This window comes from Lepus europaeus, chromosome Y (assembly GCF_033115175.1).
Source record: "Lepus europaeus isolate LE1 chromosome Y, mLepTim1.pri, whole genome shotgun sequence".
Taxonomy (NCBI): Eukaryota; Metazoa; Chordata; class Mammalia; order Lagomorpha; family Leporidae; genus Lepus; species Lepus europaeus.
The window spans coordinates 10,461,622-10,483,944 of NC_084851.1; positions in this window are offsets into that span (position 1 = coordinate 10,461,622).

Below are 22,323 nucleotides of genomic sequence, written 5' to 3' on the forward strand. Positions count from 1 at the left end.
AAGAAACCTTTAGGTCGGTGCCACGGCTCACTAGGCTAATCCTCTGCCTTGCAGTGCCAGCACACTGGGTTCTAGTCCTGGTCAGGGCACCGGATTCTGTCCTTGTTGCCCCTCTTCCAGGCCAGCTCTCTGCTGTGGCCAGGGAGTACAATGGAGGATGGCCCAAGTGCTTGGTCCCTGCACCCCATGGGAGATCAGGATAACCACCTGGCTCCTGCCTTCAGATCAGCACAGTGCGCCAGATGCAGTGTGCTGGCCACAGTGGCCTTTGGAGGGTGAAACAATGGCAAAGGAAGACCTTTCTCTCTCTCACTGTCCACTCTGCCTGTCAAAAAAAAAAAAAAAAGAAAAGAAAACCTTAAGAAAACTTTATATTAGAAAATAATAGTAAAAAAAAAAAATGAAGTGTCCTATTGTTTCTTTAGTATAGGAGTTGCAGAGACTCCAAAATCTGGCAAATGGATTGTTCTTCTGGACACTGATATAAATAAAAATTTTGTTGTGTTTTTCTCAAACATCTTATCATTGTTGATATAAAGCAAATATTCTGGACCTAAGATATTTTAAATCAATATTTCAATAGTTTGTTTTTCTTCTGAAATACACTTCTTGTTTCACAAAAATTATTGTAGTATAGAGCAATACAATGTACAAGACAAAAATAAAATAATATGGCACTGCAAAACACAACTTTGGCAGTTTTTAGTCTAACACAGCAATCCAAACACTGGATTTCACTGTTGTTGATCAAGGTAAAGTATTTAAATATGTATTTTTCTCTTTTTTTAAATATTAATTTATTTGAAAGAGTTATAGAGAGAGGGAGAGAAAAGAAAAAGACAGATTTTCAATCCACTAGTTCTTCCCCCAGATGGCAGCAATGGGCAGGGCTGGGCTGGACTGCAGCTAGGAGCCAGGAGCTTCATCTAGGTCTCTCATGTGGGTAGCAGGGCTCAAATGCTTGTTCCATCTTCTGCTTTCCCAGGCCATATGCAGGGAGCTAGATCAGAAGTGGAGCAGCTGGGAACCAGAACTCACATGGGATGCCAGCATTGCAGGCAGCAGTTTCACCTGTCCATATTTCACCATTTTTGCTAGTAAATTGCTGAGATAGTCCTAAAGTCTGTTGCCATTTTTAGCACTAGGAAAATGGGAAAGCTGCAGCAAGGTGGTAGGATCCATAAACCAGAAGTCCTGTGTGGCTGGAAGACTGAATTAGACTCATAAAGGGAAGTAAAAATAAATGCAGAAATTGATGGCCTGTGGAAAAATACTATGATTTTTTTGGAATAATTATACTGTTATGATAACACAGGTAATTATAAACTGTGGAATATGACATTAGAAGTGATTGAGAGATGGCAGAAGACAAGTTTGTAGGACAGAGTTAAGACACTGAAAAGTCAGATGATGGAAAATGTCATCTATGTGGGTAAAAAAAAAATCACAGAAACTTTATGCCCTGAGAAATGTTGGAGAGGATGACAGCAGTCAAGAACAAAAACCTTCAAGGAGTGAGAGGGTGTGATACACAGACCAGTATTAGTTTTAATATGTAGGGGGTACTATGGAGTAGAAATCTGCAATGTGAAATATAAACTGAGTGCTTTTAGAAGGGAATCAGGGAAAGTGTTTTAGAGGCAATATTTAGGACCATGATTAATTCACACCACACCTTCAGATCTAGAAGTTGAGAGAGAAAACAGCATCCAATTCAGAAAACTACAAAATAGTCATGTGGAGCCTGGTGATGAAGAGCCTAGTCCCACTCCGTATTCACTTTCTTACCTTTATCTTACAATTTTTGGCACATTAAACTCACAATGGTGTCCAGCCTGTAAAGCTACTGCCTCTGGTACCAGATTCCCATATGGGTACCAGTTCAAATCATGGCTGCTCCATTTCTGACCCAGATCCTTGCTAATGAGCCTGCGAAAGCAGCAGAGGATGGCCCAAGTTCTTAGGCTCTTGCACCTATGTGGGAGACCTGGAAGAAGCTCCTCACTTTCTGTGGACACAGCTCTGGCCATTGAAGCCATTTGAAGACTAAACCAGCAGATGGAAGCTCTCTCTCTCTCCCTAACACTGCCTCTCCTGCTCTGTAACACTAACTTTCAAATAAATCATTTTAAAAACCCTCAGAATGATAACTTAATATATCACCCCCAAAACAATGTTTTACATTCATTAAAACAATGCTTTCAAGTGTATATGTGAGCAAAAACCTACCTGAGACCACCTAGCCATGAAAAGATAGACTCACAAGCATAAAGGGAGCAGAAAGTGATCCAATCTCAAGATAAGTGACTAGCAGGTGGAAGCAGGGACCTCCCTCAGAGACTTGGCTCCTTTTATTCCAAGCAGAGATCTCTTCTTCCAGGGCCTTATTGGTTGAGAAACTTGGATGGCACAGTCTAAACCTGATACATTGCCTAAGGCAAGGTGAGGGAGATGTAACAGGGATGGGTGTTGCTGGGCAGATCTAGGATGGGAGGAAGAGAGCTACATCCTAGTATCATCAAGGCTCAAGGAACTGAGTTGCAAGAGCACCCTGTAACAGATATCTTGTGGTTACAGGTTACAAAATTGCTGAAGGTTGCAGAGATAACAAGTGTTGCATGGTTTGCACAGAAAGTTTTCAGCAACTGAGCTACTTTAGGTTTGCAACGCTCTATACTACATGCTGTTGCGGCCTAGTGTCATGTCTGCACTAAGGGTAATCTAGGTCTTTTATGAAAATATATCATGGCCACTTTACACAATATACAACTCTTTTAAATCTCAAAAAAAAAAAAAACACGTATGGGGTTATTGTCATCCTCATTGGCACATCAGGATATGCACCAAGAGTAGGATAAGTCATCAATGCTCAAAAGTAGGTCTTACAGATCCAACTCCAGGATTCTGTTCACTGTAGCAGAGTTACAGAGCAAAATCCCCAAATCCACAGAGGATCTCTCCTAAACTTAACATGATGTTTGAGATGAAAGATTTCTGCAACTATGCCTTGACCCACTTTACCCTGTTGTTATAGGCCTCTATATAGTTAGAGGTCTGCATAGTTTAGGGTCTGATGAATGTCTGATATGTCTGCTCGTGGCCTTAAGCTCACCCACCCTTGATTGATAAGAATATTAGAATGATCTTATTGGAAAACATCAACATTATTATCTGAGAAATATGTGTTTATTTCTAAAATACAGTTGTGCAATTCTGTAAACTATGAATTTTCCCTCAAATTTACATTTCAAATATTTGTAAACCATGATGTTTCATCTTTAGTTTACAATATGTAAAGTTGTATATATTTTTTTCTTTTACTAATATGTCCCTGTAAGTCATTTGTTTCATCATTTAAGTTGTTTATTTGGTATCCCTCCGTGGAGCCCACACATTTATTTTAGAAAGTTGCCAAGAGTTCAACAGGATTCCAGAGATCTGCTTCCCTGAAATACTGGCAGACATAGAATCTGTATTCTATTGTTTTTTTCTATGTTTCTCTTCAGGACACCATTTTACAATTAATGTATAGCTAAGTCATTATTTTTTCTTCCTAATTTTTTTTTTGCCATTGGACTGAATGGGAATTTTAGTTAATTCATTTTCATTATGTACTTAGTAAAATTGTTGTTACTACTCTATGATGTATACTTTCCACTTAGGAATCCCAGAATCACCTAACTTTACTTCCTGCTAATGACATTAATATACTATTAATTGATATTTTAATAATGTGTACATATCTGTTAACTAATAATACAGTGCACAAATCCTTATTCTTAAATTTCACGTTTTTCTTTTGGGGTATTTATTCATTGCCACATGGGAACTATCATCTCTTTTCTAGCTGTAATCATTTTGATTTGTCTATTTGTGACTCTTGTCTATGCTGGCATTTTTATGCTTCAAGCTTATTTGTCAGTTTAAACAACAGAAAGTTACAGCATCTTTCTCTCTTCATCTTCTCAAAGTAACCCATGATCTGAATCACACACATACACACACACTACAAAATTAGATAAATATAAAGCTCCTTTCAAAGCTGGGGTAATATCACATTATTAGGTTAGTTACTTAATTGTTTTCCATCTTGTGTCAGAGTACTGTGAGTTTGGTGAAGGCAGGAACACCCAAAATATTGTTCTCTAATGGATGACCAGCTCCAACCATGGTGCTTTAATAGTAGCAGACAATACGTTTGCTACATTTGTGCATGCATGCTTGATTGAAAAACTCTGCTGGTAGATGAATCTTGTTATATTTAAAGTAACATGCTCTTCTGTTAGCCCCTTTGTCATTTACTAATCTTTATCTACTTTATCTACTGATGTATTGGCTTATGAATCATGGTTCAAAGGACATGTTCTTTAAAAGCAGTGAGTACTTTAATGTTGGCAAATTCTAAAAGCTAATTGAATAAATGACCTACTGTTTCCGTAGCTCTCCTATGGTCACTTTGAAAGGAAGAATTATACTTTAGTTTAAAGGATAAAATTAAAACAGCATAGTGGTAACTTGCTTTAGAAGATAGTTTCAAATTGTTGAAACTATCATTTTATTTCCAAGGGATGGCAAGGAAATATTTGCAGCCATATCAAAACATTTGATGTTTTTGATTGTCTGGTGTAAGAGATGCTGATAGTCCTTTGATCTGCTAATTCCCCTGACACTCACCCACAGATGCAATAGCAGCAATAGGATTCCTCTAACTATGATTTTTTTCCTCCTACCACTGTGCAAACACATCTGTTGAACCCATTAATGTAATGCAAATGAAAGGTAACACCTGGGAGTTTTAACCTGGGAGTCTGTCCAGGAGCTGTGGACCCTAGAAACAGCTAATGCTTTATATAGTTGTTTGTGTGATGCTTATCTGTTTCATTGCATCCTGCTACTTATCTTTGTAAGTGAATATTGACTTTCTTAAATGTCCCTGTGGCTCTAAAACAGATTCTATGATCCTGATCCTACTACTTGTGTGATTTTCACTCCTGGTTTTAAAATGCTAACAAGAGGCCAGTACCTTGGCTCAATAGGATAATCCTCTGCCTGCAGCACCTGCACACCAGGTTCTAATGCTGGTCAGGGCACCGGATTCTGTCCCAGTTGCCCCTCTTCTAGGCCAGCTTTCGGCTGTGGCCAGGAGTGCAGTGGAGGATGGCCCAAGTGCTTGGGCCCTACACCCCATGGGAAACCAGGAGAAGCACCTGGCTCCTGGCTTCGGATCAGTGTGGTGTGCTGGCCACAGCACGCCGGCTGTGGCAGCCATTGGAGGGTAACCAAAGGAACACCTTTCGCTCTCTCTCTCTCTCTCTCACTGTCCTCTCTGCCTGTCAAAAAAAAATAAGAATAATAATAAAAAAATTTAAAAAAATAAAATGGTAACAAGAACCTCTCTAAAAAGGTATATAATAAAAAGATTTTGTAAAAGCTATAAAATCTAATTTGTTGTTTTTTATGAAATAAAAGAGAACTCTTGGAAGGTGGTTTTGTTTAATGATTGATGATTTTTTTTTTCATTCCTGGGGGCCTCCTAGGTTTCCCCCACCTCCTTTGGGCTGGGATGAGGTGCAGCCCCAGGAAACCTGTGCCATCTTGCATGTGGGAGCACCGCCCATGGGCAGCCAGCTCCCTAGGCCCACGGCCGTGCCTGACCCTGCAGCCTGCCTGGACGGCTGGAGCCACAGGGACAGGAGGTGTCACTGGGCAGTGTGCACTCCCAAAACCTCCACTGACTGCCCCCAGGAGGGAGGGTGCAGCTGGCTGCTCCTTGGCTGGCTCCCTCCCTCTGGTTTGGCATTGAGAACCCAGCCCCACTTCTGTCCCCTGTGTTCCTGGCCTCCACAGCGCTCTTGGGAGCGGCCAGGCCCCCCTAGGCTTCCGTACACCATTCGCCCGCGTAGCCTGCCTGAGCCCTGGCTCTAGGAGGCTGCCCAGGCGGTGGTGCCAAGTGACCCCAATTAATTTTTAGGTTTTTTTTAAACCTCCGTGCTTTTGTATACTCTTTCAAGAGCAGTTATAATGGCAAAATAAATTTTTGTATTCTTATTTAGAGGTTTGTTTGAATAAATAATTATCTTAAAGCAATAATTTTGAAACTGAAACTTAATCATAACAAATAGGATTTTTTATTTTTTATTGTGGCAAAACACAAATAATATAAAAATATACTATCTTACCCATTTCTAGGTATGTAATTAGTAGTGTTAAAGGATCCACCATTACCACCATCCATGTTCATAAATATTTTTACTTTGTACAACTGAAATTTTATTTGCTCACTAAACAGTACCTCCCTATTCCTCTCATTCTGAAGGCTTTATATACTTCGTCTCTATAAATTTAGCTACGTTAAGTGCCTAATGTAAATTAAAATGATATTTATCTTCAGTAACTGGCTTTTTTCAGTTAGCATAATGTCCCTAAGGTTCATCCATGTAGCATATGTTAGAATTCGATCTCTTAGTAAGGCTACACAATCTTCCATTTCTATGCATTTTGATATTTGCATATCCATTCATCCATGAACAGATTCTCAATGTTTTGCATTTGTGCAAGATATTAGTGTGAGACCCTATACTCTCTTCATCTGGTCTTTCCCCATAGTGTAGTTGCTGGATGCTCTAATGTTTTGGTGGAATTCTCAAGGTGTACTCCAGAGCAGCAGGAGCATTGTCCCTGCTCTTTAGTGGCACCTAAGTTCCTGATTTCTCCACAGCATTTCTAAAGCTTGATATTTCTGTTTTGATAATAGCCATCTTAATATTTATGAGGTGGCATTTTGCCTGAGTTTTTATTTGCATTTTCCTAGTTATTAGTAATGTTGAACATTTTCATGTGCTTATTGGACACTAGTATATTTTCCTTCAAGAAACATGTATTTAATTCTTTTTTTTTCACTTCTTTTGACTTTTATTTAGTAAATATAAATTTCCAAAGTACAGTTTATGGATTACAATGGCTTTTCCCTCACATAACTTCCCTCCCACCCGCACCCCTCTCATCTGCCATTCCATTCAAATCAAGATACATTTTCAATTATCATTATATACAGAAGATCAATTTAGTGTATATTAAGTAAAAACTTCACCAGTTTGCACCCACACAGAACATAAAGTATAAAATACTGTTTTGGTACTAGTTATAGCATTAATTCACATTGAACAACACATTAAGGACAGAGATCCTACATGAGGAGTAAGTACACAGTGACTCCTGTTGTTGTCTTAACAATTTGACACTTTTGTTTATGGAGTCAGTGATCTCCCTAGGCTCTAGTCATGAGTTGCCAAGGCTATGGAAGCCTTTTGAGTTTGCCGACTCTGATCTTATTCAGACAAAGTCATAGTCAAAGTGGAAGTTTTCTCCTCCCTTCAGAGAAAGGTACCTCCTTCTTTGATGGCCCGTTCTTTCCACTGGGGTCTCAATTGCAGAGATCTTTCATTTAGTTTTTTTTTTTTTTTCCCACAGTATCTTGGCTTTCCATATCTAAAATACTCTCATGCTCTAATGGGCTCTTGAGCCAGATCCAAATGCCTTAAGGGCTGATTCTGAGGCCAGAGTGCTGTTTAGGACATCTGCCATTCTATGAGTCTGCTGTGTATCCTGCTTCCCATATTGGATTGTTTTCTCCCTTTTTTATTCTTTCAGTTAGTATTAGCAGACACTAGTCTTGTTTGTGTGATCCCTTTGACTCTTAGACCTATCAGTATGATCAATTGTGAACTGAAATTGATCACTTGGACTAGTGAGATGGCATTGGTACATGCCACCTTGATGGGATTGTATTGGAATGCCCTGGCACATTTCTAACTCCACCATTTGGAGCAAGTCCGATTGAGCATGTCCCAGATTGTACATATCCTCCCTCTCTTATTCCCATGCTTATATTTAATTTATTCATGTTTTAATCAGTTATTCATTGAGTTTTATTAACATTCTTTCTATATTCTGGGTATTAACTTACTGTATGATTTGCAAATAGTTTTTTCTTATTCCCTGAGTTCCTTTTTCACTATTCAGCTAACATATTTTGACGTGCAATTTTTTTTTATTTTTATGAAGTCAAATTTGTCAAATTTTGTTGTTGCTGTTGACTGTGCCTTAGTTGTCATAGTTAAGAAATCATTGTCAAATAAGTCTAATGCAATGAAACTTTTGACCTATATCTCTTTCTATGAGTTTTGTAATTTTAGGACTTAGATTAAATTTGATGCCTTTTGAGTTAATTTTTGTAAATGATGTTAGATGAGTGTTATTCTTCTATGTGTAGATATGCAGTTTTCTCAGAACCATTTTTTAAATGGTCTTAGCATGCATTTCATAAATTGTTGTACCATGTATCCAATGATTTGTTTCAGTGCTCTTCATTCTTTTTAAATATAGATTTGTTTATTTGAAATAGTTACTGGACAGAAGGAAAAAACAAAGCAAGACATATTTTCCATCTGTTGGCTCACTCCAAAAATGACCACAATACCAGAATTGGGACATGCTGAAGCCAAACGCTTAGAAGTCCATCCTGGTCTTGCATATTAATGTCAATGACCCAAGCACTTGAGACCTCTTCCTCTGCTTTCCCAGGTGAATTAGAAGTGAGATGGACCAGTAGTAGTGCAGCTAGGACTCAAACTGGAACTCATGTGGAATGCCAGCATTGCAGGTGGCAGCTTAATTCACTGGGCCACAATGCTGGCCCCTTCAGGCTCTCTGTTGTATTGGTATGTATGTGCATCTTTAATCCAATACCAGATTGTTTTGATGACTGTAGCTTTATAACAACTTTGAAATCAGAAGTATGAGTTCTCCAGATTTTTATTATTTTTTGATGATTTCATATAAATTTAAGAATATTTTTATTTCAACAAAACATAAAGTTGCATATTTTATAGAGTTTGAAATGAATCTGTTGCTTTATGTGGGTAATTTTATCTTGACATTATTAAGTCTTTCAACCTATGAATATAGGATGTTTTTATATTTATGTATTTCAATATTTCTTTTTGTTTCAGAATCAGGGAAACAGAGTCAAACAGAGACAGACAGACCAGACACAGAGATAATACTCAGCTAGTTCATTTCCCAAAGCACACATGATTGAGGTTGGACCATGCTGGGGCTAGGAATATGAACCAAATCCAGGTCTCTCAAATGGTTGCAAAGACCCAACTATTTGAGCCAACACCACTAACTCTCATGGTCTGCATTAGTAGAAAAATGCAATTGGGAGGGGATTTGAAACTTGAACTCAGACACTCCATATAAGATGCAATTTTTCCAAGAAGAATCAACTTCTAGGCCAGTTCCTCTTCTTCAAATATTTAAGTTTCCATTATACAAGTCTTTAACCTCCATGGTTAAGTAAAGTTATTTCTTTATAACTTTTTATGCCATGAAAAATGTGGTAGATTTCGTAAATTGTCCTCAGACTATTTGTTGCTAATACTTTTATGTCTTGAGTTTGTGACTTGTAAATTTCTGAATTTATTAGTCCTTTTATGATTGTATGTATGTGTGTGGTCTTTAGTGTTTTCTACATATGAGAAAGCATAAGATCAAGCTGTCTGCAAACAGATAAATATTCTACTTTCTAATGTGAATGCCCATCATTTTTTTCTTGTCCAATACATCTGTCTAAAACTTCTGTTTTATTTGGCTTTGATGGTTATATTTGTGTCTTTCATCAAATTTGAGGTGATTTCAACATTATTTCTGTCCATACAATAGTCACTCATTATGAATGGTTTTCATCCCATTCTTTGAGTTTCCTGTGGTAGACTACAATCTGAAAATGTAACATGGGCAATTCTAGAAATGATTCATAAGTTTTAGACTGTATGCTGTTTTGAATAGTGTATTGCTATCTTGTGATTGCATCCACCTGGGACATGAATCATCTCTTTGTCAAAAAATTATATTTATGCTGTAGATTCTCCCAACCATTACACTCTGAGTGGCCATCTAAATGATATTGTGTTATTAATGGGTTCTAGGAATAATATCTTGTATATGATTCTCTATGCAGTTGGTTAATAATTTTAAATCATTTGTAGAGTGAATTTATGTAAAAGAACAACTAGATTAGAAAGCAATGTGTTTAAGATTGTTTTTATCCATTCAACAGTGGGTAAACTGAATTACAATTGTCCACCAAGAGTTAGTTACTTTTTTTCTTAATTTTAATGTGAAACTGTGCTTCCCAACCTCTCCTAAAAATAAGTCTTGGAGGCATCTATATAATTTTGCAGTATTAAAATACTTGCTGGACCCACAGCTGTTGTGACACCCGCGTAGCAAACTTTTGTTGCGTCAGGAGTTCACAGCTGCAGGGACGAGGCGAGAACCCTGTGGGGTGTGGCCTCGGCGGCTTCTGTGTAGCCCAGGGTCGTAAAGGTTCTCGGCTCACGCACGTAACGAGAAGTGGAAGACCTAATTACTGCTGGTTAATAAAGCAATGTGTCTCAACATTAATAGTGATTTTGTATTTAGTAGTTATGCCACGTAGTGCGTTAGGACAAGTGCACCATGATTAGAAACAAAGGAGTCAAGTAGTGCCAATAAGCATTTCACAAAAATCAACAAAAAGCACTTTAGACTTTGGCCCACCAGTCATTAGGGCAATTTACGAGGAGGCATTAAACACTGACAAAAAACAGCACACCCTAGACAAGATAAAACAAAGGGAGCTGAGGTGTTAGCTTTAGAGAGCTGAGGTGTGATTTAGGTTCTGGGTTATCAAGTTTAGGCAGCATGGGGATGAGAAAGCTACATTCAATCTTACATAGGTGATATATGAAACTTGGGCTAACAAGCACCACCATCTGATAACTCCCCTGTCCCAGGTTCTCCTAATGAGAGGTTAACTAGTAACCTGACCTTTACCTTTTCTTAAAAGTAGGACTGCAAATCATCACCACAATGTCTCCCTGTGTCTCTTGTAAAGTTAATCATGTAACCCCATTAGCCTTAACAAGTTTTTGTAATCTTGGAATTTCTTTTGTCTTCAGCAATGTAAGCTTCCCTATATAAACTCTGGTTTTCCCGCCAATAAACTGCAGACAGACAACTGCAGGCAGACAACTGCAGGCAGACAACTGCAGGCAGACAACTGCAGCAACAGCATACTCAAAAAGTGTGTGTGTCTGTCATTCCCCTCGCCGATTTCTGTTCCTCCTGTGCTTTCGCCCCTCGTTCTCCCTCGGGTCTGGTGACTCCGCGAGAGCCGGTCCGCGGCAGGTGGCGCCCAAACAGGGACCTGAAGGACAGGTAATCTTTTTCTTTCTTTTCCTCAGGAATAGAAACGGCTTTTACCAGGATTCTGCAGATCCGCCAGTGAAGGCTTACTGGTTAAGTGTAAATAATCATTGTAAAGGGGAATCATGGGGCATGCTTTAACCAAAAAAGAAAAAATGCTAGTTGTCATGCTACGGAAAATGCTGACTATCAGGATTTCATTTCCAGATTGGAAGAAGCAGTAACTAGGATGCTGCCCCCTTCTGAGGGGACAGACATGCTCTTAAAACACTTGGCTTGGGAAAATGCTAATCCACTGTGTCAGGATTTAATTCGGCCTATTAGAAAGACAGGAGCTATTCAAGATTATGTAAAAGCATGTTTAGATGCCTCACCAGCTATAGTCCAGGGAATGGCCTATGCTGCAGCTATGAAAGGTCAGAAGTTTAGTGCATATGTTAAGAAAACATACAGAGGAGGCGCCAAATCATCATCCATGGATGTTTGCTATAATTGTGGCCAACCAGGGCATATGCAGAGGGAATGCAAACATTCAAAAGAAGGCTCAAAGAAGCAAGGGCCGCCGGGGCTGTGTCCTCGGTGAAAGAAGGGAAGACATTGGAAAAATGAATGTAAATCCAAGTTCCATAAAGATGGGACTCCTTTAAATAAGGAAAAAGAGAAACAGGAGGAAGCAAAAAACTAGATGAGGGGCGGTCTCCTAGCCCCACTCCAAAGGGAGAGGAGTCAGCAGGGCAGAAACATCAATTAAACCCTGAAGCCCCGGAATTTACGGTGCATGATTTGCCTAGGGCAACACAGGGTAGTGCAGGGCTGGATTTGGCTAGCTCAAAAGACATTATAGTGTCTAAGTGGGACAGAGTAACTTTAGTGCCCACTAATGTAAAAAAAACTTTGTTGCCTCAGACAGTCGGATTAATAATTGGCAGAAGTTCAAATTATGCAAAAAATTTTGAAGTGCTTCCTGGTGTTTTGGATGCAGACACAGAAGCAGATATAAAAATCATGATTCGGCCTCTAAAGGAAACAGTTCAAATTCACAAAGGACAAAGAATAGCTCAAATCTTATTATTACCTTATGTAAACCTGCCAAACAAAATTTTACGAAAAAGCAGGGGCCAAGGCCAGTTTGGCAGCACTGATGAGGGTGTATTTTTAATGTAAGATCTTGGCCAGCGTCCATTTAAAATCGTGTCTCTCAATGGCAGAAAATTTAAAGGGCTCCTTGACACCGGAGCAGATAGAACATGTATAGCTTCCTCGGATTGGCCTTCCACCTGGCCAGTGCAACGGACAGGTTCATCACTGTTAGGCTTGGGGACAGCTAATGGTGTCCTGCAAAGTTCAGCAACGTTAAAATGGACTTGTGAAGGTAAGGAAGGTTATATACAGCCTTATGTTCTTCCCTCTTTACCATTTACACTATGGGGAAGAGATTTCTTGGACGCAATGGAAGTTAGGTTGGTAACAGCAGATAATTTGAATAAACAGCATTTTTCATAGGGGCCACTGCAGAAAATCTTTTTACAGATAAAATTCAGTGGCTGACTCAAGAACCTGTATGGGTGAGTCAGTGGCCCCTTACGGAAGAGAAAATACAGGCTCTTGAGCAGCTAGTACAAGAACAACTAGAAAAAGGGCATTTAGTAAAATCAAAAAGTCCTTGGAATACACCAGTATTTGTTATAAAGAAAAAATCAGGTAAATGGAGGCTCTTACAAGATTTAAGAGCCGTTAATGCAGTTATGAAGGACATGGGTCCGCTGCAACCTGGACTGCCATCTCCGGTTGCTGTTCCTAAAGGATGGAAAGTCATTATTATAGATCTACAAGATTGTTTCTTTACCATAAAATTGGATCCTGCAGATTGTGAGCATTTTGCTTTCAGTGTGCCATCATCAAATTTTAAGCAACCTTATAGAAGGTATCAGTGGGTCACTTTACCACAAGGGATGAAAAATTCTCCTACATTATGTCAGAAATTTGTAGACAAAGCTATGCAAGTTATAAGAAAAAAATATGCTACTGCATATATAATTCATTATATGGATGATATATTATTGGCTCATAAAAATTCTGCTATATTAGATAATTTGTTGTATGATACTATTCAAACTTTAACTGATCATGGCTTGGTTATTGCTCCTGATAAAGTGCAGAGAGATCGACCTCTAAATTATTTGGGTCAAATTATAAAGGATGATTATATTATTTCACAGAAAATTACAATAAGAAGGGATAGATTAAAAACATTAAATGATTATCAAAAATTATTAGGAGACATTAATTGGTTAAGACCTCATTTAAGAATAACCACAGGGGAACTGAGTCCCTTATATTCTGTCTTGCATGGGGATTCAGATCCAAAGTCACTTAGAATTATGACCCCGGAAGCTTTACAGGCTTTACAGTTAGTTGAAGAGGCATTATCAAAAGCAAGAGTGCATCAGGTAAATTATACTAAGCCATGGAGTCTGTTAATATTTTCCACAGCTTATACGCCTACAGCTTGCCTATGGCAGGAGGGAGTCTTGGAGTGGCTTCACTTGCCTCATACACAGGCAAAGATGCTTGCAGATTATCCTTATTTATGTGCTTTGTTAATTACCAAAGGTAGAGCTCGCTCTAAAGAATTGTTTGGCAAGGAGCCAGCCATTATTGTCACACCATACAATAAAAGTCAAGTAGAGGAGCTAATGCAAAATAATGAAGATTGGGTCATAGCGCTGCAAAATTATGCAGGGCAAATAAAATATCATTATCCAAAACATCCTATTATAGAATTTGCAAGACATGTGGAATTGGTATTTCCAGTCTGGTTTTCGCCACAACCCTTGGCTAAAGCTCAAAATATTTTTACTGATGGGTCATCTTCAGGTTGTGCTGTGGTTTATTCTAAAGAGCACGGTGTGTATGTTGAAAGTGGTGAAAAAACCTCTGCCCAGCAGGAGGAAATTAAAGCAGTCATTTTGGCCTTTACAAAATTTTCACAACCATTTAACCTTTATTCAGATTCTAAATATGTGGTTAATTTATTTCCGGCTCTAGAGACAGCTCTCTTATCAGGAAAATCACCCATTCTTATTTTATTAAGACAATTACAAAAGTTAATCAGGGAAAGAACGGCAAAGTTTTACATAGGACATATAAGGGGCCATAGTAAATTGCCAGGGCCTCTGGCAAAAGGAAATGCCATAACAGATATGCATACCCAGTCTATTGTAGCTACAGTGCAGGAGGCATTAGAGAGTCATAACATTCATCACCAAAACGCAGCCTCTTTGCGAAAAATGTTCTCTATTACTAGAGAACAGGCCAGACAGATTGTAAAACAATGTACTCATTGTCCCCCCGTATATCATCCTCCAAAGATGGGTGTAAATCCCCGAGGTTTAAAAGCTAACATTATTTGGCAGATGGATGTAACTCATGTGTCTTCTTTTGGTAAGTTGGGATATGTGCATGTGACTGTTGACACTTTTTCTCATTTTGTGCATGCTTCTGCTAGAACGGGAGAAGCAGTAAAAGATGTTATTCAACATCTAATTCAGTGTTTTCAAATTATGGGCATTCCTTCTCAAATAAAAACTGATAATGGACCAGCTTATATTTCTAAAGCATTTGCAAATTTTTGTGCCCAATGGCACATAACTCATATTACAGGAATTCCTTATAATCCTCAAGGACAGGCAATCATTGAAAGAGCTCATCAAACATTAAAATTACAATTGGAGCGTCTTCAAACTGCAAATTCTTATTTCTCACCTCATCATGTACTGTCTCATTCATTGTTTGTTTTAAATCATTTAAATGCTGATGAAAAGGGCCTTACAGCAGCCCTACGACACTGGGACAGGGAGGTTTATAAGACCCCCCTGCCCAAAGTTCTCTGGAAAGACCTCTTAACAGGAATGTGGAAAGGTCCGGATGTGCTAATCACCTCGGGATGAGGCTATGCTTGTGTTTTTCCATAGGATGCCGACTCTCCTGTCTGGATCCCAGATAGGCTCATCAGGGAGGCCCCCGGCACAGCGCCGCAGGCAGCGACGCTGGACGAAGCAGAAAAAACACATGCAACATCAGATGAAGAAATTGGAAATAGTCCAGCAGAGGCAGAAAATCACTTGGACGATGATCCGTCATCTAGCTCGACAAGCCAAGGAACTTCTCGCTGAACAAAAGAAGCCTCATACAACCTCTTATCTTTTTGTGGCTTTTCTTGCTTTGATTTCAACTCCAAAAACTGAGGGGACTTCATATTGGGCTTATGTTCCTAATCCTCCCATTGTACAGCCTGTGGGGTGGTTGGATAGGGAACCCGTAAAAGTGTTAACAAATGATTCATTGCGGTTAGGCGGCATACAGGACTCTAACGCAAGAGTCTCCTCCTCCTCTATAATTTCCTTTGAAGGGAGAGCAGACTCATTGCCGATTTGTCTCACGCTGCAAGGAAAAGCTACTAATGGTTGTCTCACCACGAGCTATAAAACTTTCCTAACTAATAGTCCAGACCATGACAATCCCGGTAAACGGTGGGTCTGGGAAACACAAATTCAAACATTAGGGGCTCAGGCTCCTTATTTCAATGACAGCTTTACACATGTTTCAGAGATTGATCTGCCACTCACGCCATGTGTAAAAAAGTATCAAAACCCAGATAAGACGTGGTTATCGTCTTTAACTAAATTCCCAACCTGGTTATCTTGTGGATTTTCTGTTGCTGCTTGGTATCAACCTGAGGGTGGTGACATAACAATTTGGGACTTTTCTAATTCAAATCCTGGGGATGAAAATTATAAAAAGTACTTTAAAAAAAAGAGTAATAAATTTCATAATTATGCTTATCTTAAACCGGGAAAACCTTTACGGCGATGGTTTTCTCCTGGCTTTGTAGAACCTATTTGGTTTGCAACAAAGGATAATGTAACTCGTAAACATACTGATTTATTTCGCTTAACAGCTGCTACAAATATGTTGTTAGAAAAACAACCCAATCAAACTTTTTCACAGCCTATTACGGTTAAAGCATGTGTAGCTTATCCTAGTGCTATCTTGTTAGCTCGAACTAAAGCTGTAAAAATAACAAAAAAAGGTCGCTCATATAAAATTACTTGTGCTGCATGTAAAATGACAAATTGTATTACTTCTGCTGAGCCTAAAAATTTTACTACCATACTGTTGGTGCGTAGACCGCCGTTTGTGCTGCTACCTGTTGAATTAGGAGAAGAGAATTGGTATGATAATTCTACTTTACAAGTATTAGATCTGTTAAGTGGGCTTTTACGTCCGAAACGCTTTGTTGCTGCCTTGATCTTAAAAATTACTACTTTAATTACTATTATCACTACTTTTGCGATTGCAACTACTGCTTTAGTTCAGGAAATTCAAACTGCTCACTATGTCAATACATTAAATAAAAATATTACCATGGCATTAATTACACAAGAGGCAATAGATCAGAAATTAGAAGCAAAAATAAATGTGTTAGAGGAAGTAGTCTTGGCTTTGGGACAGGATGTTGCTAATCTGCAAACAATGTTTTCTGCTCGTTGTCATAGTAATTTTAAGTCAATCTGTGTTACTCCGCTACCATACAATACTTCAGAACCTTGGGAGAAAATAAAAGCACACTTACAGGGTGTATAATGAGGTTACACATGATTTACATGCTTTGCAAAAGGAGATAGCTGCCGTTAGTCAATCTAGGTTACAAATAGGGGATTTACAGAGTATAGCTGCAAGCTTAGAAGCAGAAATCAGAAACTTAAACCCCATAACTTGGAAAAACTACCTCATAAATATGGGGATAGTGGCATTAGTAATTTTGCTAATAATTCTTTTTCTTCCTGGAATCTTAAAGCTTCTATTCAGCTCATTGCAGGATGTCCAGCAGGAGGTCTTCGAACATCGTTTTAAAAATAAAAAGGGGGGAGCTGCTGGACCCACAGCTGTTGTGACACCCGCGTAGCAAACTTTTGTTGCGTCAGGAGTTCACAGCTGCAGGGACGAGGCGAGAACCCTGTGGGGTGTGGCCTCGGCGGCTTCTGTGTAGCCCAGGGTCGTAAAGGTTCTCGGCTCACGCACGTAACGAGAAGTGGAAGACCTAATTACTGCTGGTTAATAAAGCAATGTGTCTCAACATTAATAGTGATTTTGTATTTAGTAGTTATGCCACGTAGTGCGTTAGGACAAGTGCACCATGATTAGAAACAAAGGAGTCAAGTAGTGCCAATAAGCATTTCACAAAAATCAACAAAAAGCACTTTAGACTTTGGCCCACCAGTCATTAGGGCAATTTACGAGGAGGCATTAAACACTGACAAAAAACAGCACACCCTAGACAAGATAAAACAAAGGGAGCTGAGGTGTTAGCTTTAGAGAGCTGAGGTGTGATTTAGGTTCTGGGTTATCAAGTTTAGGCAGCATGGGGATGAGAAAGCTACATTCAATCTTACATAGGTGATATATGAAACTTGGGCTAACAAGCACCACCATCTGATAACTCCCCTGTCCCAGGTTCTCCTAATGAGAGGTTAACTAGTAACCTGACCTTTACCTTTTCTTAAAAGTAGGACTGCAAATCATCACCACAATGTCTCCCTGTGTCTCTTGTAAAGTTAATCATGTAACCCCATTAGCCTTAACAAGTTTTTGTAATCTTGGAATTTCTTTTGTCTTCAGCAATGTAAGCTTCCCTATATAAACTCTGGTTTTCCCGCCAATAAACTGCAGACAGACAACTGCAGGCAGACAACTGCAGGCAGACAACTGCAGGCAGACAACTGCAGCAACAGCATACTCAAAAAGTGTGTGTGTCTGTCTGTCATTCCCCTCGCCGATTTCTGTTCCTCCTGTGCTTTCGCCCCTCGTTCTCCCTCGGGTCTGGTGACTCCGCGAGAGCCGGTCCGCGGCAAATACTGTTATACATAATATTGCTGAATAGAAAAGGGCTATCTGAACTGATTTGGAAGCATTTTTTCATGCAGATATCTATGTATGCATAGCATTTTACTAGAATTTGATAAGTGCTTTTTAATTAGGTGCTTGAAAATATGGAAAACATTAACCATAAGGGAAGTATAATGATAAAAATTTCACAAAAGAAAATGAAAACTGTTAAGATTCAAACATAGAAGGTGTAAAATGAAATCCTAAACTGAATGCCTTGAATGTATCTCAGTTGTTTGTATTTGATAATTGTAATAGATAAATTACAGAAAATACTGTTAATTTTATTTTCTAAAAATGCTATATCATGTGATAATTATATAGCTGTATTCAATTTGCCAGTCACTTTTTATATAAAAGGAACATATTATATATATATATATATATATATACATATATATAATATTATATATATATATATATATATTTAGGGGTACAGTATATCTTTCAATATGTATATGTAATGTGCACTGATCAATAAGAGCAACCAGCACTTTTCCTTCTCTCTCTTTATTTTATGATTGAAGCTTAGAGTTGATCTGCTCTGTTTACTCAGAAAATATCTAAAACAAAATGGATGGAACTGGAGGACATCATATTAAGGGAAATAAGCCAGACACAGAAAAACAGAGACTACATGTTCTCCATCATATGTGGAGCTAAGAGCAAGACTCCAACCCCCAATCTAAACACAGAGTGGTGGCTACTAGAGGCTGGAAAGGGTAGGAATAAATAAGTACCAAATCAAAATGCTGAACATGATACACTAAATCAGTATTTGGTTGGAGGAGCAAGTTCTTAGTGTTACATAGCATAGTGAAGTGACTATATTCAAAATAACCAGTATAAATCTTATAAAATAGAAATAGCTCCAATTCTCCAGTCATAAAGTAATGTCAAAGAAGGGTCAATGTTAACTACCCTGATTTGATTAGTACATGTTGCACACATGTGTTGAAATGTTACAATTTTGCCCTATGTATTGTACAACCATGATTAATTTTAAAAAGGATGGATGAACTGTCCAGTGGAGCTGAACTTGGATCTAAAATATATGTGTATTATATTGATAACACTGATGTAAAGCCAAATGATGACCATGAAGGATTTAGCAGTCTAAGACCACATAAGTCTTTTAACCATTATGAATGTTAACATCCTTCTTTTAATGAATAGGTAATTGGAATCCATAGCATATGAAATGATATACATGAAAAAGAAGGGCACGTGGAGTCCGTGTTTTCACCAGGCCACTACCCTCACATATATGATGATGTGAATCTATAGTATTTAAATTCTATGTTGAATACTTTCACAATTAGATAGTTAACACAGACAACAATGCTGCTTGAGGAAATTTAATCCAAGGGCTATTTTAGGGATTCAAAGCCAGATTTATTTTAGGAATTTAAGGTCCAACTTACAATTTTAGTATAATTTTAGTCCAATTATTTGGCTTAGATGCTTAAGCATTTTCATTGTCCCTTCCTAATCAACCAAGGGTACTTTGTATCCCCAAAGCTCAAGAAAACCCCTACTGTTTCAGCATAATGTTTAAGGATTATAATCTAAAATGTACATAAATAACTGTAAATGACTTGAAAATAATTTGACCAGTAAATGATATTTTCTAAAAGCTGGTAGCTTTTCAACTTCTAGAGCTTTTAGCTCCCACCTGCATTAGGGTTTATGGGGATACCCATGTATGCATATGTTTGTCCCTGATGATGTACCATATATCGCATCCCTCCTATAACTGGAGAAGTGTGCATTCACCTGTGTGTTCACAAGCTCAGGGAAGTGAAAGGGTGGCTTTCTGTTGTTTTACACTGCATCCATGAACTACCTGATTTTCTTCCTGCCATTAAAATTTCTGCCCTCCAGACAAATAATGTACGATGAAATCATCAGAAGGTGACATAGGAAAGTGTCTGTGTTTCATAGAGAAGCATACAGAAAGATATATCTGTTAACAAGCAACCCTGAGGAACTACATGGAGATGACTACAACAGAGATGGGTATTGCAATTTATATGATTTAAAATGTCCTGGAGATCTACATTCAGTCCCTGAGCCTTTGTTGCTCCGAGGAAACCAATACACTGAAGAATGATGGTTTTTGGCTAGTGCTGTGGCTCACTAGGCTAATCCTCCACCTGTGGCACCAGCACTCTGGGTTCTAGTCCTGGTCAGGGTGTCAGTTCAATCCCTGTTGCTCTTCTTCCAGTCCAGCTCTCTGCTGTGGCCCAGGAAGGCAGTGGAGGATGGCCCAAGTGCTTGGGCCCTGGACCTGCATGGGAGACCAGGAGAAAGTACTTGGCTCCTGGCTTCGATTGGTGCAGAGAACTGGCCATTGTGGCCATCTTGGGGGGTGAACCAATGGAAGGAAGGCCTTTCTTTCTGTCTGTCTCTCTCTCTCTCTCACTGTCTAACTCTGCCTGTATAAAAAAAAGAATGATGTTTTTTCTTACTTTGGTAGCAAATACTAGAGTATATGCATATTTGGTCAATTCCTTAGTTTACCATTTATCTACACACAATGATTATTAGAGTTTCAATTAGGAACACTACTAATAGAATAGAACAATCATATACTTTGTAAAAGAACTTGGTGTATGCATGTGTTTATATGTCAGATTCTGGAAAGCATTTTTAACAGGTATGAGAAGGCAGAACCATATGTAGATCACTGGGTTTTTTTTTTTTTCAGGAAGAGTGGACAGTGAGAGAGACAGAGAGAAAGGTCTTCCTTTTGCCATTGGTTCACCCTCCAATGGCCACCGTGGTAGGCACGCTGCGGCCGGCACACCGCGCTGATCCGATGGCAGCAGCTAGGTGCTTCTCCTGGTCTCCCATGGGGTGCAGGGCCCAAGCACCTGGGCCATCCTCCACTGCACTCCCTGGCCACAGCAGAGAGCTGGCCTGTGTTAGGGGCAACCGGGACAGGATCGGTGCCCCGACCGGGACTAGAACCCGGTGTGCCGGCGCCGCAAGGTGGAGGATTAGCCTAGTGAGCCGCAGCACCGGCCATATGTAGATCTTTTAACAGTCCCAACTGGACAAGATGATGTCTTCTGGAGCTATACTAAACTGACTATTGCTCCTGCTCTTGTACCTCTGTGCTGCTACTTAATCTGCCTTGTTCCTGTGCTGAATGTGGATCCTGTTCCAATACTCCTATTCTGCTGTCTCTATCCACTTGGCATTGTTCATCCCAACATCTTGTTTCTAGACCTTACTACATTGTCTCTCTAGTCAATGAGCCCATGACATACAAAATCTTCATAAATACTTATGCTCTGGATAGTATATATATATATATATATATATATATATATATATATATATATATATATTTCATTAAAAAAATGAGACACCTGGTGTTCAATTGGAAATGGCATAGAAAATTAATTAATTTTAAAAAAATATTATGTAGGATCTCTGTCTTTAATGTGCTGTACACTCTTATTTAATGCTATAGCTAGTACTCCAACAGTATCTTTTTCACTTTGTGTTGCTATATTGGGGCAAACTGTTGAAATTTTTACTTAATATATACTAAACTGATCTTCTGTAAATAAAGAGAATTGAAAATGAATCTTGATGTGAATGGAAGGGGAGAGGAAGCGGGAAAGGGGAGGGTTGCGGGTGGGAAGGAAGTTATGGGAGGGGGGAAGCCATTATAATCCAAAAGCTGTATTTTGGAAATTTATATTCATTAAATAAAAGTTTAATAAAAGGTAAAAAAAAATGAGACACCACCACTTCTGTTTTTCTCTATTCCTGAGACAACCTTTTGTTGTTTATACAGTTGGCATAATTGTACAAATCCTTTTAAACCTGAAAATTATTATATTTCTGAATTTTCCTATACAAATTCTCCTCTCCACATAAAACAAATAAGAAATTTACAGGTAGATAACAAAACTAGCAATTGAAAAGTTAAACTCAAGTATTATTAAAAGAAAATGTATGTACCTCCTGGTTAAGAAAATACTTAAGAAACACAATTTGAGAAAAATGCAGAAATACAACTATAATAATAGTATGTATTCTTCCCTAGTTACTGTAAAGAGAATGAGAATGCAAGTCTAAAACTAGAAGATACTTGAACACATTTAC